The sequence below is a fragment of the Pristiophorus japonicus genome, chromosome 1 (assembly GCF_044704955.1).
Source record: "Pristiophorus japonicus isolate sPriJap1 chromosome 1, sPriJap1.hap1, whole genome shotgun sequence".
NCBI lineage: Eukaryota > Metazoa > Chordata > Chondrichthyes > Pristiophoridae > Pristiophorus > Pristiophorus japonicus.
This window is the reverse complement of record NC_091977.1, coordinates 160,209,573-160,235,375: the sequence shown is the minus strand read 5'-3', so window position 1 is coordinate 160,235,375 and position 25,803 is coordinate 160,209,573. Positions and strand designations below refer to the sequence as shown.

The following is a 25,803-nucleotide window of genomic DNA, read 5'->3' as shown; positions in this document are numbered from 1 at the left end:
TCAGGGTGGACTTTTCAGTACAGTCCTGTGAAAGTGTCAAGGATTGTGGTGGCCTGTTGCGCTTTGCACAACTTTGCCCTGGGGGAAGGACTGACCCTTAACCCTGCAGATGAGCTCCCTGCTGAAATGGAGGAAACTGAAGATGGTAATATCCCTGTGGCCAGGCGTGATGGGGAGGAGCCAACTGCTGCCGAAAGCAAAGCTGCAAGAGAACAGCTAATAGCCAAAACTTTTACAAGGTGATGATTGTGTCACCCCCTCCCTCCCCCTACTCCAGCAAGGCACAGAAAAGAACATACACAATTTAAAGTGAAAACAGTGAACTTTTATTGCAGCATCAGACTTTTGATGTACTTTTCTGATGTTTTTAGTTTTTAAATACAAATTGTTAGCTAGCTATTTTCTACTTGGTAAACATTTGCAATTATAAATTGGCTGATAAAAAAATTTAAACAGTTTAAAGTGACTTTTTGGGTTTTTTAGTGCAATAAAGGCTTTACATTTAAGATATAAACTGGTTATTTTCTACTTTTTAAACAGTTGCAACAATAAATTGGTTGTTAATAAAAAAAGTTGAAAAAACTTTAAAATGACTATAGGCCATATGAAATGAATTGGTTAAATGCAATATAAATTTTAAGAACTAACACAACACCAACATTCAAATAAAACATTAAAGAATTGACACATATACTCCCTCGCATCTGTGCCTAAGGGTCAAAGGAGGCGGATTGTGCAAAAAGTGGCACCCCACTGTATCCTGCGCTTTCCCCTTCTCCGTGACCAGAGCCCTCTCATGCCTATTGAAAGACCCTGTGTACCATCTCTTGCCCTTCAACAGTTGGCTCGTGACAGGGTTGCTGCTGCTGCTAAAAGACAACATTTGCTTCCAACATAATTGGCAGAGCTGCTGCCTCGATGGCCTGCGCTGGGGCCAGGCAAAGCGGGTTCTGCGGGAGTCAAATTAATGGCAGCAGAAGCTGCTGTCTTCAACTGCAACAGTTGAATGAGAGACTCGTTAATCTGATTAAGCGCAGGTTTCAACTGTGATAGTGGAATGAGAGCCTCAATAATCTGATTCAAGCGCCAGATGAACATGGCTCATCGCAAGTGAAAAGCTTTGTGAAGCCCTGTCCACCTTATTGCATAAATTGCTCCGAAGAACATCAATTCCCTGACTAATAGAGGCAATAGAGTCAAGTTTCTATCCATGAAGAGTAAGCATCTCTTGCCTCAACCCTTCAATTTGTTGCACCTGAGCTTCTATGTCATGTTGTTGCTTTAAACATCTTACTGCAGAGCAGGTGGGAGAAGCAGGATCAGGTTGGTGTCTGGCTGTGGAACCACAGTCATCTGTGCCTTGCACAGAGTCAGAGGGGCCAGGAGATGGAGAGGTGGTGTGCAGGGTCGTTACCCTGTCTTTCCACTAATTCCTCCTCCTCCTCCGCCTCACTTACTCTTAAACTGCATCCGTAACTCCTTCCCCAATGCCCTCTGCAGCCACAGACTGGCTGAACTGTTCATCCCCTGTGCATGAAGACAGCTATCCACCTTTTGGAAGGAAACAATAAACATTTACAAAGGTGAAGCACGATCTGCCACATCACAGAAGCTGATATTCCACTCACACCTTACAGTTTTAAACATACAGCAAAACAGAGCCACTCGCCTTTCCTTATTCCAATGTCTGATTGGACACCAGACATTGAACTGCCACTACTGATTCCCAGCAAGAGCATGACCCTTTACTCTAACTCCGATAACTCCCTCAGAGTGGCAACACCACCGCCTGTCGTGGCACATTCTCTGGCAGTATGTGCCATTTTACTCCAAATTGAAAACAAAAATGAAAATGAAACTTCAGGTTTTCTGCAGAGACCACCGACCTGCTTTGGAAGCAGGACCAGATGTCTGCTTTGGAGATAGGGTATTGTTCACTAATTCAAATCTTACACCTTAAATCTGGGGAGCACAGATAAGATGTTTACAAGCACTTTGTTGACCCTAACCAACTCCAAAGCCATAAAATTTTACGACTAGCTCAGGTGTCTGGATAATGAAATCACTTCACACCGGCAATGCAACTTAAAATGTTTTAAAATACAGGTGCAGCGTCCCAAATCCGGAATCCTCGGGTCCGAGGCCATTCCAGATTTTGCGATTTGCCGGATTTTGGAATGTCTTTCTGACGACACGAATCCGGAAATACCCGAGCTCAGGGGAGGGGAGTACTCACCAAACAGCTGTTCGGGTCACCAGTTCGGGCGAGTCCCGCCGCCATGGAGGAGTTCGGGCAGGCCGGCGAGGAGGCCCCGAGGCCGGGCAGCAGCGGCGAGGCCCAAGGTCGGGCGGTGAGGTATGGCGAGGCAAGGCCCGAGGTCAGGCGACAACGTGAGGCTCGAGGTCGGGCGGCGAGGTGAAGCCCGAGGTCAGGCGGTGAGGGGCGACAAGGCGAGGCCCGAGGTTCGGCTGCGGTGGCGAGGTGAGGCCCGAGGTGAGGCCCGAGGTCGGGCAGCGGCGGCATCTCGGGGTCGGCGGGGACTGGATTCCGGGACATTTTACGGATTCCGGACGATCCTGCCACCAATCGGTCTGGAGTCCAGATTCCGGAACTCCGGATTTTGGATGCTGCACCCATAGTAACGTTTAATTTTTACCAAACTTTTCACTTCTAATAACTGTACAAACCCTGGCAGATCGCATCAAATAAGAATATAAGAATTAGAAACATAGAAAATAGGTGCAGGAGTAGGCCATTCAGCCCTTTGAGCCTGCACCACCAATCAATAAGATCATGGCTGATCATTCCCTCAGTACCCCTTTCCTGCTTTCTCTCCATACCCCTTGATCCCCTTTAGTCGTAAGGGCCATATCTAACTCTCTCTTGAATATATCCAATGAACTGGCATCAACAACTCTCTGCGGCAGGAATTCCACGGGTTAACAACTCTCTGAGTGAAGAAGTTTCTCCTCATCTCAGTCCTAAATGGCCTGCCCCTTATCCTAAGACTGTGTCCCCTGGTTCTGGACTTCTCCAACATCGGGAACATTCTACTCGTATCTAACCTGTCCAGTCCCGTCAGAATCTTATATGTTTCTATGAGATCCCCTCTCATCCTTCTAAACTCCAATGTATAAAGGCCCAGTTGATCCAGTCTCTCCTCATATGTCAGTCCTGCCATCCCGGGAATCAGTCTGGTGAACCTTCGCTGCACTCCCTCAATAGCAAGAACGTCCTTCCTCAGATTAGGAACACAATATTCCAGGTGAGGCCTCACCAAGGCCTTGTACAACTGCAATAAGACCTTCCTGCTCCTATACTCAAATCCCCTAGCTATGAAGGCCAACATACCATTTGCCTTCTTCACCGCCTGCTGTACCTGTATGCCAACTTTCAATTGCCTCCAAAGTGGATAACCTCACATTTATCCACATTATACTGCATCTGCCATGCATTTGCCCATTCACCTAACCTGTTCAAGTCACCCTGCAGCCTCTTAGCATCCTCCTCACAGCTCACACTGCCACCCAGCTTAGTGTCATCTGCAAACTTAGAGATATTACTCTCAATTCCTTCATCTAAATCATTGATGCACATTGTAAATAGCTGGGGTCCCAGCACTGAGCCCTGCAGCACTCCACTCATCACTGCACGCCATTCTGAAAAGGACCCGTTTATCCCGACTCTTTGCTTCCTGTCTGCCAACCAGTTCTCTATCCACGTCAGTACATTGCCCCCAATACCATGTGCTTTGATTTTGCACACCAATCTCTTGTGTGGGACCTTGTCAAAAGCCTTTTGAAAGTCCAAATACACCACATCCACTGGTTCTCCCTTGTCCACTCTACTAGTTACATCCTCAAAAAAATCCAGAAGATTTGTCAAGCATGATTTCCCCTTCATAAATCCATGCTGACTTGGACCGATCCTGTCACTGTTTTCCGAATGCGCTGCTATTTCATCCTTAATAATTGATTCCAACATTTTCCCCACTACTGATGTCAGGCTAACCGGTCTATAATTGCCTGCTTTCTCTCTCCCTCCCTTTTTCAAAAGTGGTGTTACATTAGCTACCCTCCAGTCCATAGGAACTGATCCAGAGTCAGTAGAGTGTTAGAAAATGATCACCAATGCATCCACTATTTTTAGGGCCACTTCCTTAAGTACACTGGGATGCAGACTATCAGGCCCCGGGGATTTATCGGCCTTCAATCCCATCAATATCCCTAACACAATTTCCCGCCTAATAAGGATATCCTTCAGTTCCTCCTTCTCACTAGACCCTCGGTCCCCTAGTACTTCCGGAAGGTTATTTGTGTCTTCTTTCGTGAAGACAGAACCAAAGTATTTGTTCAATTGGTCTGCCATTTCTTTGTTAGGAGCAGGAGTAGGCCTTACAGCTCTTTGTCTGCTCCACCATTCAATAAGATCGTGGCTGATCATCGACCTCAACTTCACTTTCCAGTCCGATCTCCATATCCCTTCATTCCCCTGGACTCCAACAATCTATCTACCTCAGTCTTGAATATATTCAGAGACTCAGCACCCCCAGCCCTCTGGGGCAGAAAATTCCAAAAGATTCAAAACCCTCTGAGAGAAGAAATTCTTCCTCATCTCTGTCTTAAATGGCCTACCCCGTATTCTGAGACTATGACGTCTAGTTCTAGACAGTCCAGCCAGGGGAAACAATCTCTCAGCATCTAACCTGTCAATCCCCTTCAGAATCTTGTATGTTTCAATGAGATCACCTCTCATTCTTCTAAACTCCAGAGCATAGGCCCATTTTACACAATCTCTCAACATAAGACAGTCCTCTCATTCCAGGAATCAATCTTGTCAACCTTTGTTGTACTGCCTCCAAGGCAAATATATCCTTCCTTAGATAAGGAGGCCAAAACTGTGCACAGAGACCCTGTACAATTGTAGCAAGACTTCCTTACTGGTATAATCCAACTCCCTTGCAATAAAGGAAAACATACCATTTGCCTTCCTTACTGCTTGCTGTACCTGAATGCTAGCTTTCTGTTTCTTGTACAAGGACACGTAAATCTCTCTGAACACCAACATTTAATAGTTTCTCACCATTTAAAATATTCTGTTTTTCCATTCTTCCTACCAAAGTGAATTACCTCACATTTCCCTACATTATACTACATCTGCCACCTTACTGCCTACACACTTAGTTACAGCCTGTCAACCTGAAAAAGTTATCACTACTCTGTTTTCTGTCCGTTAACCAATCCTCTATCCATGCTAATCATTATCATCATAGGCAATCCCTCGGAGTCGAGTTCCAAGGTGACTGAAGAGTCCAATGTGGGACCCACAGTCTCTGCCACAGGTGGGGCAGATAGTGGTTGAAGGAAAGGGTGGGCGGGGAACCCAGGCTGATGCATGCTCCTTCCACTGTCTGTGCCTGGTCTCCGCCTGTTCTCGGCGATAGGAATCAAAGTGTTCAGCGCCCTCTCAGATACTCCATTTTCACTCTGGGTGGTCATGGGCCAGGGATTCCCAGGTGTTGGTGGGTATGCCACACCTTATCAAGGAGGCTCTGAGGGCATCCCTGAAACGCCCACCTGGGGCCCGCCTGCCACGCCAAAGCTCCGCGTAGAGTGCTTGCTTTGGGAGTCTCATGTCGGACATGCGGATAATGTGGCCCGCCTAACAGAGCTGATCGAGTATGGTCAATGCTTCGATGCTGGGGATGCCAGCCTGAGCAAGAACACTGACGCTGGTGCATCTATCCTGCCAATGGCCAATGCTAATACATTACTTGCAAACCCATGAGCCCTTAACTTGTGTAATAACCTTTTATGTGGAACCTTATCGAAAGCCTTTTGGAAATCCAAGAATATTACATCCACTGGTTCCCCTTTATCTACCCTGCTAGTTACATCCCCAAAAAGCTCCACTTTGGTAGGAAAAACATAAGGACAAAATATTATTTAAATGGTGATGACTTGGGAAGTGTTGATGTACAGAGAGACCTGGGTTTCCTTGTACAGCAAACATGCAGGTGCAGCAAGCAGTTAGGAAGGCAAATGGTATGTTGGCCTTCATTGCATGAGGATTTGAGTACAGGAGCAAGGAAGAATACAGGCCCTTAGTGAGACCACACCTGGAGTATTGTGTGCAGTTTTGGTCTCCTTACCTAAGAAAGGATATACTTGCCATAGAGGGAGTGCAGCGAAGGTTCACCAGACTGATTCCTGGGATGGCAGGACTGTCGTATGAGGAGAGATTGGGTCGACTAGGCCTGTATTCACTGGAGTTTAGAAGAATGAGAGGGGATCTCATTGATACGTATAAAATTCTGACTGGATTGGATAGACTAGATGCGGGGAGGATGTTTCCCCTGGCTGGGAAGTGTAGAACAAGGGGTCACAGTCTCAGGATATGGGAGAGGAAATTTAGGACCGAGATGAGAAGAAATTTTTTCACTCAGAGGGTGATAAACCTGTGGAATTCTCTACCAAAGAAGGCTGTGGAAGCCATGTCACTGAATATATTGAAGAGGGAGATAGATAGATTGCTAGACACAAAAGACATCAAGGGGTATGGGGAAAAAGCAGGAATATGGTGTTGAGAGAGAGGATCAGACATGACCATATTGAATGGCGGTGCAGACTCGAAGGGCCAAATTGCCTACAACTGCTCCTATTTTCTATGTTTCTATATAATAAATTTGTCAAACACAATTTCCCTTTCATAAAACTATGTTGACCCTGCCTATCTAAGTCCCCTGATACCACTTCCTTAACAATGGATTCCAGCATTTTCCCAACGACTGATGTCAGGCTAACTAGCCTGTAGTTCCCTATTTTCTCTCTCCCTCCTTTCTTGAATAACGGTGTTACATTTGCTACCTTCCAATCTGCTGGGACCATTCTAGAATCTAGGGAATTTTGAAAGATCAAAACCAATGCATCCACAATCTCTGCAGCCACCTCTTTTAGAACCCTAGGATGTAGGTCATCAGGTCCAGGGGATTTGTCGGCTTTTAGTCCCATTAGTTTCTCTCGTACTTTTTCTCTATTGACATGAATTACATTAAGTTCCTCGCCCTCATTACATCCTTGGTTGCCCATCAGTTTAAGTATGCTTTTTGCATCTTCTACTGTGAAGACAGATACAAAATATTTGTTTAATGTTTCTGCCATTTCTTTATTCCCCATAACTTCTCCTGCCTTAGTCTCCAAGGGACCAATGTTTACTTTTTCTACTCATTTCCTTTTTACATACTTGTAGAAGCTCTTACAATCTGTTTTTATATTTCTTGCTAGTTTTCCCTCAGTCTATTTTTTCCCTTCTTATCAATTTTTTGGTCATCCTTTGCTGGTTTCTGAAACTCTCCCAATCTTCAGGCTTAATATTAGTCTTCACAACATTATAAGCTTCTTCTTTTAATCTAAAGCTATCCTTAACTCATTTAATTAGCCATTGATGGATCACTTCTCCTGTGAAGTTTTTGTTCCTCAATGGAATGTATTTTTGTTAAGAATTATGAAATATTTCTTTAAATGCTAGCCACTACTTATCAACCGCTATACCTTTTAATCTATTTTTCCAATCTACCTTAGCCAACTCGCTCTTCATACCAATGTAATTGGCTTTATTTAAGTTTAAGATTCTAGTTTCGGATTTAGGCAAGTCGCTCGCAAACGAGATGCGAAATTCCATCACGATATGATCACTCTGCCCCAGAGGATCCTTTTCTATGAGACCGCTAATTAACCCTGTCTGTTACACAATACAGGATCTAAAATAGCCTGTTCCCTGGTTGGTTCCATGACATATTGTTCTAGGAAACTGTCCCGAATGCATTCCATGAACTCGTCCTCCAGACTACCTTCACCAATTTGATTTGTCCAGTCTATATGAAGATTAAACTGTCGCGGGACGGGAGAGTGGAGAGCACCAGTTCAAACTGTCACAGGACAGAGAGTGGAGAGCACCAGTTCATAGAAACATAGAAAATAGGTGCAGGAGTAGGCCATTTGGCCCTTCGAGCCTGCACCACCATTCAATGAGTTCATGGCTGAACATGCAACTTCAGTACCCCATTCCTGCTTTCTCGCCATACCCCTTGATCCCCCGAGTAGTAAGGACTATATCTAACTCCTTTTTGAATATATTTAGTGAATTGGCCACAACAACTTTCTGTGGTAGAGAATTCCACAGGTTCACCACTCTCTGGGTGAAGAAGTTTCTCCTCACCTCGGTCCTAAATGGCTTACCCCTTATCCTTAGACTGTGACCCCTGGTTCTGGACTTCCCCAACATTGGGAACATTCTTCCTGCATCTAACCTGTCTAAACCCATCAGAATTTTAAATGTTTCTATGAGATCCCCTCTCATTCTTCTGAACTCCAGTGAATACAAGCCCAGTTGATCCAGTCTTTCTTGATAGGTCAGTCCCGCCATCCCGGGAATCAGTCTGATGAACCTTCGCTGCACTCCCTCAATAGCAAGAATGTCCTTCCTCAAGTTAGGAGACCAAAACTGTACACAATACTCCAGGTGTGGCCTCACCAAGGCCCTGTACAACTGTAGTAACACCTCCCTGCCCCTGTACTCAAATCCCCTCGCTATGAAGGCCAACATGCCATTTGCTTTCTTAACCGCCTGCTGTACCTGCATGCCAACCTTCAATGACTGATGTACCATGACACCCAGGTCTCGTTGCACCGCCTCTTTTCCTAATCTGTTACCATTCAGATAATAGTCTGTCTCTCTGTTTTTACCACCAAAGTGGATAACCTCACATTTATCCACATTATACTTCATCTGCCATGCATTTGCCCACTCACCTAACCTAGTTCAAACTGTCACAAGACAGAGATTGGAGAGCACTAGTTCAAACTGTCGCAGGAGCATCCAGTCGTGCCCCGGTAACTGTCCCCAAGGGAAGTGCAGTGTGGGAAATTGCACTCCACTTCCATTGAGGGGTGGTAAAGCCAATTCTGCGGCGGGAGCAGGACTTCCACGCTGGGGGCTAAAATTCCCTGCCCCAAAAGGTTACCGCCCCCAAGATGGGAACCTGTGCAGGGAGGCAGAGGGAAGATGAGGGGAGACGGGGGCGGGGGATGGAGGGGAGAGTGGTGGAGGTGGGGGGCTGAGAAACCCAGGACGGGGGACAGGAGGGGCCACATTGCAGCGAAGGTCTGGGGGGGCGAAGTGCGTTGGAGGGGCGGGCCTGGGGGCTCTGTGCCTCGGTGCGGGGAGTGTTCAGAGTTGGGTGGACAGGTTGACTGCGCAGATGGCGGTTGGTGGATGTGGTGTGGTTGGCGTCGCGGGGGCGTGGCTCCGGGGTGGCCGGGGCTGGGGGCTTGACATCCGGGGGTGTTCGGCATTTGGGAAAGAATCTGACGGGACGGGGCGGGTTGGGTGCGGGGGGAGTGTTCCCGGTGTTGGGTGGATTCGGAGCCGGAGGGTGGCACGCTCTTGGGATGGGGGGTGGGCTGTTTAGGGCTGGGATTGGGAGAGACTTCTTCACTCGGGGAGTTGTTGGCCTGTGGGGTTCCCTGCCACGGATAGTTGTTGATGCCAGTTCATTGGATGTGCTCGGGAGGGAGTTGGATGTGGTCCTTGCGGCTGGGGGGGTCGGGGGTGTGTGGGGGGAGGTGCTGGGGTGGGTGATCAGCCATGATCTTGTTGAATGGCGATGCAGGATCGAAGGGCCAAATGGCCTACTCCTGCACCTATTTTCTGTTTCTATGTTCCTTTATTAAAGTCCCCCACGATTATTGCATTACCTGTAAAGTCCTTACACAATACCACAAATCCACTTGAGGCACATTCTATGGACAAGGTCACTCCATGATCTGAACCTTTATTCACAGGACCAAGAAGTGATGACCCTGCGTGGGACCTCCCTTTATATACCTGGATGACCAGGTGAGGAGTGTCTCCCACAAGTTCACCCCTGTGGTCAAGGTGTGCATTTCTTACGTATATACAATATTGCAGTGTTGTTACATAAAGGTTACATACATGACATCACCTCCCCGTCAACATCTTATTGGGATCATAGGTTAAGTCACTCGGGTGGTCTGCGCTCTCTCGTGGAGCGCCGCAGTTGGGGCTCTGGTTGTTGAGCCTTGGTATGAGTGTCTGTCACCTGTGGTGATTCTGGCCTGTCCGGGCTGACCGCAGGGACTGTGATTGCTGCTGAATGTTCTTATTGCTCGTTCACTGGCGGTGGTGTGAATACCATCTCCTGATCTTCCTCAGGTTCCTCAGTGTCTATGCTGAACCTTTTTTTTATTTGGTCCAGATGCTTGCGGCATATCTGCCCATTGTTAAGTTTAACCACTATGACCTATTCCCCTCTTTGTCTATTACAGTACCATTTGGGCCCCAAAGCGTGATTGAGAACAAATACGGGGTCATCAATTTCTATACATCTCCCTCTGAATTTCAGTCATGGTACTCGTTTTGGGACTGGCGCTTGCCCTCAACAATGTCGGTCAGGACTGGATGAATGAGGGACAGCTGAGTTTTGAGTGTTCGTTTCATGAGTAGCTCCGCGGGCGGGACTCCCGTGAGCGAGTGCAGTCGGGACCTATAGGCCAGCAGGAGGCGCGATAGGCGGCATTGAAGCAGGGTCCTTGAATCCTGAGCATGCCTGGTTTTATGATTTGGACCGCAAGTTCCGCCTGGCCATTGGAGGCTGGCTTGAACGGTGCTGTCCTGACAAGGTTGATGCCATTACCCGACATGAACTCCCGGAATTCGTAGCTTGTGAAACATGGGCCATTATTGCTAACAAGGATGTCCGGCAAGCCGTGGGTCGCAAAGACCGCGCGCAGACTCTCCACAGTGGTGGATGTCGTGCACGAATTCAAAATGATGAACTCAATCCATTTCGAGTACCCATCAACCACAATGAGAAACATTTTTCCCATGAACGGGCCCATGTAGTCTACGTGAATATGTGACCATGGCCTGGTGGGCCAGGGCCACAGGCTGAGCGGTGCCTCCCTGGGGGCATTGCCCAGCTGGGCACATGTCGTGCACCTGCGAACACAGTGTTCCAGGTCTGAATCAATTCCCGGCCACCACGCATGTGACCGGGCTATGGCCTCATCAGCACGAAGCCTGGGTGCTCGCTGTGGAGTTCCCTGATGAATGCTTCCCTGCCCCTCTGGGGCATGACTACCCGGCTGCCCCATAGTAGGCAGTTGGCTTGGATGGAGGGCTCATCCATCCGTCTGTGAAATGGTCTGACCTCCTCAGGGCATGCTCCGTGTGCGGGCGCCCAATCCCCAGTCAGGACACATTCCTTAATCGAGGATAGGAGGGGATCTCTGTTGGTACAGATTTTGATCTGGCGGGATGTGATGGGGGAGCCTGCGCTGCAAAGGCATTGACAGCCATGACCATCTCAACGCTTTGCTCTGCTGCCCCCTCAGTGGTGGTCAGTGGAAGCCTGCTGAGCGCGTCAGCGCAATTTTCAGTGCTGGGCCGGTGCCGGATGGTGTAGTCATACGCAGCGAGCGTGAGAGCCCATCGCTGTATGTGAGCTGACACATTGGCATTGGCAGCCTTGCTGTCTGACAGCAGGGATGTTGATGGCTTGTGGTCCGTTTCTAATTCGAACCTCCTGCCAAAAAGGTACTGATTCATCTTTTTCACCCCATAGACACATGCGAGTGCTTCCTTCTCAACCATCCCATATCCCCGTTCTGCTTGAGAGAGCGACCTGGAGGCATAAGCCACAGGTTGTCGTTGGCCCTCAGCGTTACCCTGCTGCAACACGCACCTGACCCCATAGGACGATGCATCACATGTCAGATCCAATTTCTTACAGGGGTCGTACAGGGTCAACAACTTATTTGAACAAAGTAGGTTCCGCATCCAATTGAAAGCCCGTTCCTGACAGTCCCCCCAAAACCAATTGCAACCCTTACGCAGGAGCACGTGTAACGGCTCCAATAATGTGCTTAAGTTCGGCAGAACGTTCCCGAAATAGTTCAAGAGTCCCAGAAATGAACGCAACTCTGATGTGTTACAGGGCCTGGGTGCTCGTCGAATCACCTCCATTTTGGATTTGGTAGGCCGAATCCCATCTGCAGCAACCCTCCTGCCCAGGAACTCAACCTCAGGAGCCAAAAACACACATTTAGACTTCTTGAGTCGCAGGCCTACCCGGTCCAGTCGCCGTAGCATCTCCTCCAGGTTGTGGAGGTGTTCCTCGGTGTCACGACCGGTGATGAGGATGTCGTCCTGAAATACAATTGTTCCGGGAAGGGATTTGAGCAGGCTTTCCATGTTTCTTTGAAAAATCGCGGCCGCTGATCGAATATCAAACGGACACCTGTTGTAAACAAACAGTCCCTTCTGCGTGGTGATGGCGGTCAGTAGTTTAGATTTGTCGGCCAGTTCTTGGGTCATATAGGCTGAAGTGAGGTCCAACTTGGTGAACCGCTTGCCGCCTGCCAGCGTGGCAAAAAGGTTCTCCGCTCTCGAGAGCGGGTATTGGTCTTGTAGGGACACCCGATTGATAGTGGCCTTGTACTCGCCACAGATCCTGACCGAGCCATCCGCTTTTAGGACGCGAATGATGGGGCTCGCCCAGTCGCTGAATTCAATGGGCGAGATGATGCCCTCTCTCAGCAACCAGTCCAACTCACTTTCAATTTTCTACCGCATCACATAGAGCACAGCTCCGGCTTTGTGGTGCACTGGTTTGGCGTCCGGGGTGATGTGTATCACTACTTTGGTACCTTTGAACATGCTGACGCCAGGTTGAAATAGTGATTCAAATTGCTGTAGGACCTGCGAGCATCCACAGATGACATGGCGTGCACATCCCCCATTTCGAGTTCATCTCAGCTAACCAGCTCCTCGCCAACAGTGCGGGACCATTGCCCGAGACAATCCAGAGCGGCAGCCGGTTCACCGATCCATTGTGTGTGACTGCCAACATTGCACTGCCTAGCACTGGAATGATTTCTTTGGTATACGTCCGCAATAGCATCTCAATGCGTTTTAGTTTGGGTCTGCTAGCTTTGAGTGGCCACAGCTTTTCGAATTGTTGGACACTCATGAGTGACTGGCTGGCCCCCGTGTCCAGCTCCATGCATACAGGAATGCCGTTTAATAGGACTTTCATCATCATGGGTGGCGTTTTGGTATATGAGCTGTGAATGTTTGCCACATGAACCCGCTGAACTTCAGCATCCCTTGATTTGCCCCAAGCGTCCTCCTGCCTCACAGACTCATCATCTGGTTCATCCGCCTCGTATATTAGCCTGGTTACAGGCTTTCTGCACATTCTGGCTAAATGGCCACAGAGGTTACAATTTCTGCAGACGAACTGTTGAAACCTGCAAGTCCTGGCAGCATGTCTATCCCCACACCTCCAGCATGAACTGAGATTCCCATTGTTGTGAACAAAAGAGCTGTTACAAGGCACCCTCGCTGACTGTTCCTTTGACTGCTCTTGAGCACCCTGTTAGTGGGTGTCAATGGCCCCATCCCGGGCTGCACTGTCCACTGGGGGGTCATAAATGTCCGTTCAGCCTGCCATTGTCTCTGTTGGAGACTTACTCTTGGGTCTATTGCTGCCTGGTGTTTCGAACTGCCCTTGCCTGCTTGCGGGGCTCTGTGTCGCATTCATGATATTGATTCCCTGATCCATCACCACGTTGGAGGCAGAATTGCGCGCGTATGTTATCTTGGTTTCCTCCTCCCCGGCCATAAAAGTCTGAGCTATCAACGCCGCCGCTTCCAAGGTCAAGTCCTTGATCTCAATTAGCTTTCTGAAAATCCCAGCATGGCCAATGCCCTCAATAAAGAAATCCCTTAGCATCTCCCCCCTGCAGGCGTCTGTGAATTTACAGAGGCTGGCCAAGCGCCGGAGGTCCACAACGAAATCCGGTATGCTGTGTCCTTCCCAACGTCGGTGGGTATAGAATCTGTGTCGGGCTATGTGTACGCTGCTCGCCGGTTTGAGGTGCTCGCCGATTAGTTTGCTGAGCTCTTCAAAGGTTTTGTTCGCCGGCTTCTCGGGTGCTAGCAGGTCTTTCATGAGCGCGTAAGTCTTAGGTCCACAGCTGGTCAGCAGATGAGCCCTTCGCTTGTCGGCCGCTGCGTCTCCCAGCCAGTCCTTCGTGACAAAACTCTGCTGGAACCTCTCAATGAAATCATCCTAGTCCTCACCAACACAGTACTGTTCATCTGTGCTGCCGGTGGCCATTCTCATGGGTCGTTGATTCCCATTTCTCGTCGCCAATGTAAAGTCCTTACACAATACCACAAATCCACATGAGGCACATTCTATGGACAAGGTCACTCCATGACCTGAACCTTTATTCACAGGACCAAGAAGTGATGAAGATAAGAATTAGGAACAGGAGTAGGCCATCTAGCCCCTCGAGCCTGCTCCGCCATTCAATAAGATCATGGCTGATCTGGCCGTGGACTCAGCTCCACTTACCCGCCCACTCCCCATAACCCTTAATTCTCTTATTAGTTAAAATCTATCTATCTGTGACTTGAATACATTCAATGAGCTAGCCTCAACTGCTTCCTTGGGCAGAGAATTCCACAGATTCACAACCCTCTGGGAGAAGAAATTCCTTCTCAACTCGGTTTTAAATTGGCTCCCCCGTATTTTGAGGCTGTGCCCCCTAGTTCTAGTCTCCCCGACCAGTGGAAACAACCTCTCTGCCTCTATCTTGTCTATCCCTTTCATTATTTTAAATGTTTCTATAAGATCACTCCTCATCCTTCTGAACTCCAACGAGTAAAGACCCAGTCTACTCAATCTATCATCATAAGGTAACCCCCTCATCTCTGGAATCAACCTAGTGAATCGTCTCTGTACGCCCTCCAAAGCCAGTATATCCTTCCTTAAGTAAGGCGACCAAAACTGCACGCAGTACTCCAGGTGCGGCCTCACCAATACCCTATACAGTTGCAGAAGGACCTCCCTGCTTTTGTACTCCATCCCTCTCGCAAATCTCCTTCAGGTATACCGCTGTCTTGCCGTCCATATATGATGCGACTCTTTAATGGGTCCTGTCATCAGGCGATTGAGCTACGACAAGTAAGAGTGACCAATGCAGGAAGGCTGCCATTGAATGAGAGACAGTTGCACAACTTGGAGGGCACACATTAAGACTTGCACTTCAGTCACATTTTCGCAGGTCCAACATCATGGAATCCCACCCCAATATGATATGTTCCTCAGTGACCTTGCAGTCCATTATATATCTTTTTCCATCTTATATACTTGAGCTCATGCTGTTCTCACTATCACATCCTGCCACCTGACAGAGCATTACATGATTTCATTATTGCCGATATACTTTATGACATAAGCTCATACCAGCTGTGCACTCACATTCTGTCAATAACTCTGTTCTGCCTGCAATGGTCTAAAAACCCTTATAGAGCATCTCCATGGAGCCTTTACTGCATTTCGGAACTCATTGCTGCTTCCTATACCACACCTGCCCTTAAACGGAGTACTTTTCATTTACATCTGTGAAGTCATTCTGTGCCGTTTAAGGTCGATCTGAGAACTGATTCTGAGCCTCTGATAATGGTGCAGCATATGACACTACTCGGGATGTGCAGCGCTGCAGCACTCTGAACGATTCTCCCTGGCGCCCTGTTTACAGCCAGCTCAGACCATTTTTCTGCCAGCGGTTGTTCTGGCGGGCGGGAGCATGATCTCAGAGGATCGTGCATAAGGAAAATCCCATTATTGGAGCCTCCGGCATGGACGGGCAGCAAGAAGTTGTGCTGCGGTACTTCACGGAGGAAACTCCCGCCGGGCAGGATCTGGGCAGCAGATGGGCGGTACGTGAGGAATCTTTCAAAGAAAATATTTATCGGGTGGTACCTCGACGGCTGTAGGCAGTACTCTGACCAAATTCGGGCCCTTTGTTCCCAATATTGGTCACCTTGCACCACGTCTCTATAATGGCTATTAGACCGAACTAATTTATCTCTGTGCCACAAGTTCATCTATCTTATTACAAATGCTCCGTGCATTCAGATAAAGAGCCGTTAATTTATGTTTTTTGCCATTATTCCCTGCTTTGCCCTTATTCTCTGCTGCATTGCTACCATTAAACTCTCTGTCCCTTCCTGTCGCACTCTGCTTATGTTTACCCAAATTGTTACACTGCTCAATTGCATTCACCTTTCTCTTTAGAAATCTAAATTTCCTCTCACCTGTTCCTTCCACCCCATTTTTTAGTTTGAAGCAGTATCTACAGCCCGAGTTATTCGATTCGCCAGGACGCTGGTCCCAGCCCGGTTTAAGTGGAGCCCCTTCCGATGGAACAGCTCCCTCTTTCCTCAGCATTGGTGCCAGTGCCCCATGAATTGAAACCTCTTCCTCCAAGACCACTCTTAGAAACATAGAAATTAGGTGCAGGAGCAGGCTATTCGGCCCTATGCTCTTGGGCTCTGCAGATTGAAACATAGAAACATAGAAAATAGGTGCAGGAGTAGGCCATTCGGCCCTTCGAGCCTGCATCGCCATTCAATAAGATCATGGATGATCATTCCCTCAGTACCGCTTTCCTGTTTTCTCTCCATACCCCTTGATCCCCTAAGCCGTAAGGGCCATATCGAACTCCCTCTTGAATATATCCAATGAACTGGCATCAACAACTCTCTGCGGCAGGGAATTCCACAGGTTCACAACTCTCTGAATGAAGAAGTTTCTCCTCATCTCAGTCCTAAATGGCCTACCCCTTATCCTAAGACTATGTCTCCTGGTTCTGGACTTCCCCAACATCGGGAACATTCTTCCCGCATCTAACCTGTCCAGTCACGTCAGAATCTTATATGTTTCTACAAGATTCCCTTTCATGCTTCTAAACTCCAGTGAATAAAGGCCCAGTTGATCCAGCCTCTCCTCATATGACAGTCCAACCATCCCTGGAATCAGTCTGGTGAACCTTCGCTGCACTCCCTCAATAGCAAGAACGTCCTTCCTCAGTTTAGGAGACCAAAACTGAACACAATATTCCAGGTGAGGCCTCACCAAGGCCCTGTACAACTGCAGTCAGACCTCTCCGCTCCTATACTCAAATCCCCTAGCTATGAAGGCCAACATACCATTTGCCTTCTTCACCGCCTGCTGTACCTGCATGCCCACTTTCAATGACTGATGTACCATGACATCCAGGTCTCGTTGCACCTCCTCTTTTCCTAATCTACCGCCATTCAGATAATATTCTGCCTTCGTGTTTTTGCCCCCAAAATGGATAACCTCACATTTATCCACATTATACTGCATCTACCATACATTTTTCCACTCACCTAACCTGTCCAAGTCACCCTGCAGCCTCTTAGCGTCCCCCTCACAGCTCACACCACCACCCAGTTTAGTGTCGTCCGCAAACTTGGAGATATTACACTCAATTCCTTCATCTAAATCGTTAATGTATATTGTAAAGAGCTGGGGTCCCAGCACTGAGCCCTGCAGCACCCCACTAGTCACTGCCTGCCATTCTGAAAAAGACCAGTTTATCCCGACTCTCTGCTTCCTGTCTGCCAATCAGTTCTCTATCCACGTCAGTACATTACCCCCAATACCATGCGCTTTGATTTTGCACACCAATCTCTTGTGCGGGACCTTGTCAAAGTTCAAATACACCACATCCACTGGTTCTCCCTTGGCCATTCTGCTAGTTACATCCTCAAAAAATTCCAGAAGCTTCATCAAGCATGATTTCCCTTTCATAAATCCCTGCTGACTTGGTCCGATCCTGTCACTGCTTTCCAAACGCGCTGCTATTTCATCCTTAATGATTGATTCCAACATTTTCCCCACTACTGATCTCAGGCTAAAACAGGTTCCACCGAGATTTGAACTCGGATCGCTGGATTCAGAGTCCAGAGTGCTCACCATTACACCATGGAACCGACATAATTCTCAGTGTGGGGACCGACTTCTGGTAGTTGTGCATCTTTTTTCTTGGTCGGAGGTTTTCGTCGGCGGGAAGCCTCCGACTGCAATTTCAGCACCGTAGTTTTTGCAAAGACCTACGACCAATTAAAGAAGAATAAAGTCAGTAATTAGATTTATAAACAAAAAAATAGCAACTCATGATTTTTAAGTTTTTGACATGATTTTTGAGACACTAGGATTGGCATTACTGTAACTATCACAGCCTTCACAGCAGGAAATAAGTAAAGCATTGCCCTGAAATTGCACAGCTTGATTAACTAATCAATTTCATTTCAAAAAACAATTTTATTACCCAGATACTGGATCCCAAGTATTTACTCTTGCATGTTTTGAAGCTACTAATGAAGATTGAACTACAATTAAAACAGGTTGCATTAAAAACTGCGGGGCAATAATGCAGTAAAATTTGCAAACTGCAGGAGGATGCCTTGTAATCAGGTGTCACATGTTGAAAGTGACATAATCAACGTGACCAGACCTTCAGGAATACGTCAACCTGGAATTGGTAGCCCCAATGGTCAGGCTAGCAGGCAGGCCAAATGGTAGCCAGGAGAGTCGAGCGAACAGGCAGGACAAGAAATTTCTAGCTATGGGGGAGAGGAGCAGAACAAATGGATGAGAGATAGTCATGACCCACTTCTGACAAGTCTTAACCTATTCTGTTCTTAGCACTGCCTTGACTTGTTTTCCCCCTGCTCCTAGCCTATCCTGATCCTAGCTTGCACTGATCTACAGTTTATTATGTTTGTCTCCTCTACTGTATTTGCTGACTATAATTATACACTGTAGCAACTTACCAAGGCTTCTTCGACAGTATCTTCCAAACCCGTGATCTTACCATAAGAACATAAGAAATAGGTGCAGGAGTAGGCCATACGTCCCCTCGAGCCTGCTCTGCCACTTAATACGATCTTGGCTGATCCGATCATGGACTCAGGTCCACTTTCCTGCCTGCTCCCCATAACCCCTTATTCCTTTATCGGTTAAGAAACTGTCTATCTCTGTCTTAAATTTATTCAATGTCCCAGCTTCTACAGCTCTCTGAGGCAGCGAATTCCACAGATTTACAACCCTCTGAGAAAAGAAATGTCTCCTCATCTCAGTTTTAAATGGGCAGCCATTCTAAGATTATATCCCCTAGTTCTAGTCTCCCCTATCAGTGGAAACATTCTCTCTGCATCCACCTTGTCAAGCCCCCTCATAATCTTATATGTTTCGATAAGATCATCAAGATTTGCCAAGATTCCATTGGCCTTCCTGATCACTTGCTGTACCTGCATACTATCCTTTTGTGTTTCATGCACAAGTACCCCCAGGTCCCGCTGTACTGCAGCACTTTGCAATCTTTCTCCATTTAAGTAAAAACTTGCTCTTTGATTTTTTTTTCTGCCAAAGTGCATGACCTCACACTTTCCAACATTATACTCCATCTGCCAAATTTTTGCCCACTCACTTAGCCTGTCTATGTCCTTTTGCAGATTTTTTGTGTCCTCCTCACACATTGCTTTTCCTCCCATCTTTGTATCATCAGCAAACTTGGCTATGTTACACTCAGTCCCTTCTTCCAAGTCATTAATATAGATTGTAAATAGTTGGGGTCCCAGCACTGATCCCTGCGGCACCCCACTAGTTACTGATTGCCAACCTGAGAATGAACCATTTATCCCAACTGTTTTCTGTTCGTTAGCCAATCCTCTATCAATACTATCCACCTCGAAGGACAAGGACAGCAGATGCATTGGAATACCACCACTTCCAAGTTCCCCTCCAAGTTACACACCATCCTGACTTGGAAGTATATCGGCATTCCTTCATAGTTGCTGAGTCAAAATCCTGGAACTACCTCCCAAACAGCACTATGAGGGTACCTTCACCATACAGACTGGTGACTCATCATCACCTTCTCGAGGGCAATTAGGGCTGGCCTTGCTAGTGACGCCCACATCCAATGAATGAATAATAAAAATTACAACTACAGTTGTCAAATACAGTACCAGAGCAGAAGACAGCAAAGAAAACTGCTTTCGGTCTGAGAAAGAGGTGCCAGACAGGGCGGGAACATATCAGGCTATTCCCTCTGATTGTCTTGATGGTGAGCAATCTTGATTGCAACAGTATGGAAAGAAAACATGGTGGGTTCCCAAATCCTTCTGTGGTGGATCCCATGGAGCCTCTGGAGGGCTGTTCTCCCTTCACTGTTGTTTGCTTTATCTCCATGGGTTCCAATTGACCATGGATGGATAGGTTTACTGCCACTGGGAGGGAAGAAAACTCAGAGCTGCCATGTAGGTTGCAGCAATTTAAAGAAGGAGGAGAAGCAGACAGCAGTGGCCAAATTGCGTGGCAGTTCAGCAGCCTCGGGAGCGTCGGCAGTTAGAAGTGTCCCCAGATCCTCTGATGAATTTGTGGATCTCCTCTTCACAGATGTGAGAGTTGAAAGATTAGGATTGTTGGCACAGAGGGCAGGAAGCCCCATATAATTCATTCTATTCCATTCTAGAAGGTGGTTCATGCTGTATGGAGGGAGGTGGCAGAAGTAGTCAGCAAATCTCCACCATCCCAAGAACTGTCACACAGTGCTGAAAGACGTTCAGTTACCTCAGGAACAGCTCATCATCATAGGCAGTCCCCCAAAATCAAGAAAGACTTGCTTCCATTCTAAAAGTGAGTTCTCAGGTGACTGTACAGTCCAATGTGGGAATTACAGTCTCTGTAACAGGTAGGGCAGACAGTGGTTGAAGGAAAGGGTGGGTGGGAGCCTGGTTTGCCGCACGCTCCTTCCGCTGTCTGCGCTTGGTTTCTACATGAACTCGGCGAAAAGACTCGAGGTGCTCAGCACCCTCCCGGATGCTCTTCCTCCACTTTGGGCAGTCTTGGGTCAGGGATTCCCAAGTTCGGGTAGGGATGTTACACTTTATCAAGAAGGTTTTGAGGGTGTCCTTGAAGGGTTTCCTCTGCACACCTGGAACAGCTAAGGTAACTCAACCCACCAGTGCCAATAGGCATCTACTGCCAATACACATCTACTGCTCATACAGCTTCACTTGCCTATCTTATTTTTTCTTAGCATCTGGCTGTTAGATAAATTCACTTATGCAAAATAAAACTTCTGCAAACTTCTCAAGCATCATCTTATCTAACAACCACTCTGTCAGCTCACATAGCCTGGTGCAAGAGCTTCTGCCAGTCTACAGTGACATTTTATTTATAGGAACAATGCACCTGCTCCTCTCGTCATCAAGTGATGCATACAATTATATGGGACATGTTCATGCCTCTTACGTGCCTCTAACATTCACTTTTCTCCCTCCAAACGAAAAGCTTGTCCATAACCATTGCATGAGAAAGGCAACCAGGGTAGAGTGCTATCACTGAAAACTCAGTCTGCAGGAGGAAGCCTTAGGCAGCATAGGCAAAGACAGGAGAGTCTGTGGGAGACGGCAACAGAAGGTTGGCAAAAATGGGACAAGGCTCATCATATGTAGTTTCAGCATCATGTGCATTCTCAAAATATTTTGATAGGCCAGAATTATCCAGACATCTAAAAGATTTAAGAATGCCCATACTTTGCTCTGTCACACTTCTTGTAGTGGCATGGGCCTGATTATATTTTTTGTTCCCCTCTATCTGGGGAAGCCTACTGGGTGCCTGAGCCATAACTGCAGGGGATAGCTCTGATCACTAATCAACCATACTGAAAGATGTCTCTGAGTCATGAGGGTTGGTATGATGAATTGGCATAGGACAAAAGCATCTTGACGGTTTCCTTGATATATGGCATTGACATGCAGGATAGGGTATTTGGCATTGCACACTAGATGCACATCAATTGAATCAAAGCATTTTCTGTCAATAAAATTGAGGGGACTGACATAGGAGCTTTGAGAGCCACAATGTGTTCTGTCAATTGCATTCCTTGCACCTATGGGAACACTACTAGTTATAGAATTTGATAGCTCTCGTTCTCTGCTTCCATTGGGAAGAATATGAATTGTGCAGCCCTGCTGAAAAGAGCATCATCGACCTTCTTGATACAATGATGAGCTTCTGCCAAAGTAATGTGGCAAAGGTCACTTGATGCTGCCTGGAAGGATCCAGACACAAAGCAATTCAAAGCAAAGGTGACCATGGCTGATCTAAACAATGCTATTCTCCTGATGGAAATGGGCTACAGGTCTTCAGCCAGCAATTGACATGTTTCCCGAAAAGCTTCCAGGGAGATACACAGCCTCTGTGACACTGATATTCAGAAGTACATCATGGTAAGTGGGTATGTGTATGTAGGAATGGGACACCTTCTATGGTGCTTCATTCCATGAGCCTCCAAATTAACCTTTTTTAATTACTTCCTTCTCTTCTTCATAGCAGAAGAATAAAGGAATTGCTGTTGGGGAAGCAATATCCCCAATGGAGTGCAATACTTCGAGCAGAGCAGAGTGAAATTATCAGTAAAATTCCTGAATGAATCTCCAAATTATTAATCAACAACAACAACTCACATATATATAGTGCATTTAACGTAGTAAAACATCCCAAAGCACTTCTTAGGAATGTTATCAAATAGAATTTTCTGGCGAGCCAGGTAAGGAGATATTAGGACAGATGATGTAGTTTTTAAGGAGCATCTTAAAGGAGGAGAGAGAGGAAGAGTGGCAGAGAGGGTTCAGGGAAGGAACTGAAGGAATGGCAGCTAATGATGGAGCAATTAAAATCAGGGGGGGATGTGCAAGAGACCAGAATTGGAGGAGCAGTGTTCTCGGAGCGCTGCAGGGCTGGAGGAGGTTACAGAGATAGAGAGGGGCGATGCCATGAAGGGATTTGAAAACATGGATGAGAATTTTAAAATTGAGGCATTGTGGGGCCGAGAGCCAGTGTAGGTCAGTAAGCACAGGGGTGATGGGTGAACAGGACTTGATGCGAGTTAGGATAAAGGCAACAGAGATTTGGATGTGCTCAAGTTTATGGAAAATGGGAGGCCGGCCAGGAGAGCTTTGGAATAGTCAAGTCTGGAGGTAACAAAGGCATGGAGGAGGGTTTCAGCAGCTGATAAGCTGAGGCAGAGCGAGAGACGGACAACGTTACGGAGGTGGAAATAGGCAGTCTTGGCGATGGAGCGGATATGATGGACCGGAAGCTCATTTCCTGGTCAAATACGACACCAAGGTGTGAGCAGTGTGGTTCAACCTCAGACAGGGAGAGGGATGGAGTCAATGGCTAAGGAATGGAGTTTGTAGCGGGGACTGAAGACAATGGCTTTGGTCTTCCCAATGTTTCATTTGAGGACATTGCTGCTCATCCAATATTGAATGCTGGGACAAATCAGAGACAATGGAGGGGTCTTAAGTAGCTTTCAACTACCTATCAACTATCCTAATTAACTGGCCACATAAGTGCCTGGCAATGACTATCAGCAACAAGAAAGAGTCTAACTACTGCCCCATGACATTCAACGGCATTACCATCGCCGAATCCCCCATCATCAAGATCCTGGGGGTCACCATTGACCAAAACTTAACTGGACCAGCCACATAAATACCATGGCAACAAGAGTAGGTCAGAGGCTGGATATTCTGTGGCGAGTATCTCACTCCTGACTCCCCAAAGCCTTTCCACCATCTACAAGGCACAAGTCAGGAGTGTCATGGAATACTCTCCATTTGCCTGGATGAGTGCAGTTCCAACACTCAAGAAGCTCGACACCATCCAGGACAAAGCAGCCCACTTGTCTAGCACCCCATCCACCACCTTAAATATTCACTCCCTCCACCACCGGCACACCATGGCTGCTGTGTGTACCATCTTAGATACTGCAGCAACTCGCTAAGGTTTCATCGACAGCATCTCCCAAATCCACAACCTCCACAACCTAGAAGGACAAGGGCTGCAGGCACATGGGAAAATCATCACCTCCAAATGCCCGTCCAAGTCACACATCATCCTGATTTGGAAATATATTGTCCTTCCTTCATCGAGGCAACAAGGGGGCATGTCATATTAGATGAGTCAGATTTAGTTAACAGTCTTAACTGTACGTGAACATTTATCCAATAACGATCATAACATGATTGAGTTCAATATAGCGTTTGAAAGGGAGAAATGCTAAACAGCTACTAAGATTCTAGATTTGGTTAAGGCCCACTCCAAAGAGATGAGACAGAAACTGTCCACAGTAAACTGGGCAATCTGTTAATGGGTAAAATGACAGATGACCAGTGGGAGATGTTCCAAAACAATTTAAGGTGATACAGAACTAGTTTATACCTATGAGGGGCAAGAGCTCTCCTTGCCAAATAAAAAACAGCCATGCACGACTAAAGAGGTAAGTGACAGCATAAAACTAAAAGATAAAGGGGCCGATTTTCAGCAAGGTCTCCGCCCGCCCAAGTGCCGCCGATGACCACCGAAGTACCGGACGGTAATTTGGGTGGGATATTAATGAAGAAAGTCCCTCAAAGGTCAGCGGGTGGCAAATGGAAGATGTACACTGCCAATCTGGGCGACAGCGGGCAGGAGGTTGCATTCTCAGCAGCAGAGGCACTTGCCGCCTAAGTGCCATCGAGGATGGAGTCGGGCCCACAGAGGGTCGAAGACCTGGAAAAAAAAGCAGCAAAAAATTAAAAAATTATCCGAAGACCTTCAGGGGACCCCATCCAGGTAAGTCGCTGTTGAAAAAAAGTATTAAAATGTTCACTTAACTTTTTTCAGGTTCTTCATACTCACCGTTGGGGACAGACCAGCCTGCAGTCAGCGGTCCACCCCCGTTCTGCTGCCGAGTCCCGCCCACACAAATCTGGGAGCTCAGTGGGCGGGAGCTCAGTTGCGCCACTCGGCAGCGGGCGGTTCCCAGCGGCTCTCCCCTCCCACCCGCTCCAGGCCACCCCGAAAATGGATCTTCAGGAGGAATGTCGACGGCAGTGGGTGGCAGTCGGTGCCAGCGGGTGGTGAGGTGCTGAAAATCTGTCCCAAAGCATACAAAAATGCAAAAAGTATCAAAGATCCTGGCAAATGGGAAAGATGCAAAGAATAGCAAAGGGTCACAAAACAGATAGTAAGAGTTACAAAAAGGGAGTATGACAGGAAACTTGCAAGAAGTATCAAAATCAACACAATTATTTTTATAATTATATTAGGAAAAGGGAGGTAGTCAGGAGCAATGTTGACCCCTTGAAAACTCAAAGCGGTGATACAGTGTCATCAATGAGGAAATGGCGAACATGTTGAATAATTACTTTGCGTCAGCATTTACAGTAAAAGAAGAGGATAGCATGCCAGAAATTCCAAGGAAACTAAATCAGGGACAGGGACTCAATAAAATGAATGTAAGTGAAACAACAGTAATGAAGAAAATAATGGCACTAAAAAATAACAAATCCCTAGCACCAGATGGTTTCCATCCCAGGGTTTTAAAGGAAGTAGGTGAGCACATTGCAGATGTCCTAACTATAATCTTCCAAAGTTCTCTCGATTCAGGAAAAGTTCCTTTAGATTGGAAATTTGTGCATGTCACTCCACTATTTAAAAATGATGAGAGGGGGAAACCAGGGATGTATAGACCAGTTAGCCTAAATCTGTTGTCGAGAAATTGCTAGAGTCTATAATTAAGGATAGGTTGACTGAACTCGAAAATATTCAGTTGATCAGAGAGCGCCAGTATGGATTCGTGAAAGGCAGGTCATGACTGATAAACCTGATTAAATTTTTTGAAGAGATGACTAAAGTAATGGAGAGGGGAATAATTATGGATGCTATTTATATGGACTTCCAGAAGGCATTGATAAAGTCCCACATAAGAGACTGTTAACTAAGGTAGAAGCCCACGGAATTGAGGGCAAATTATTGACTTGGTTAGGAAATTGTCTTA

The 25,803-nt window shown here is 47.0% G+C and overlaps 1 long non-coding RNA gene and 1 other non-coding gene across 2 annotated transcripts; both read right to left on the bottom strand.

The window, feature by feature from the left end:
• Positions 1–402: 402 nt before the first annotated feature.
• On the bottom strand, positions 403–24,889 carry LOC139266648 (uncharacterized). Its single transcript, XR_011593752.1, has 3 exons — positions 24,663–24,889; positions 17,880–18,016; positions 403–1,551 (listed from the first exon to the last, which is right to left on the bottom strand). It is a non-coding gene; the product is annotated as an uncharacterized lncRNA (long non-coding RNA).
• Positions 17,825–17,896, bottom strand: trnaq-cug (transfer RNA glutamine (anticodon CUG)). The gene has a single exon. It is a non-coding gene; the product is annotated as a tRNA-Gln (tRNA).
• Positions 24,890–25,803: the final 914 nt, after the last annotated feature.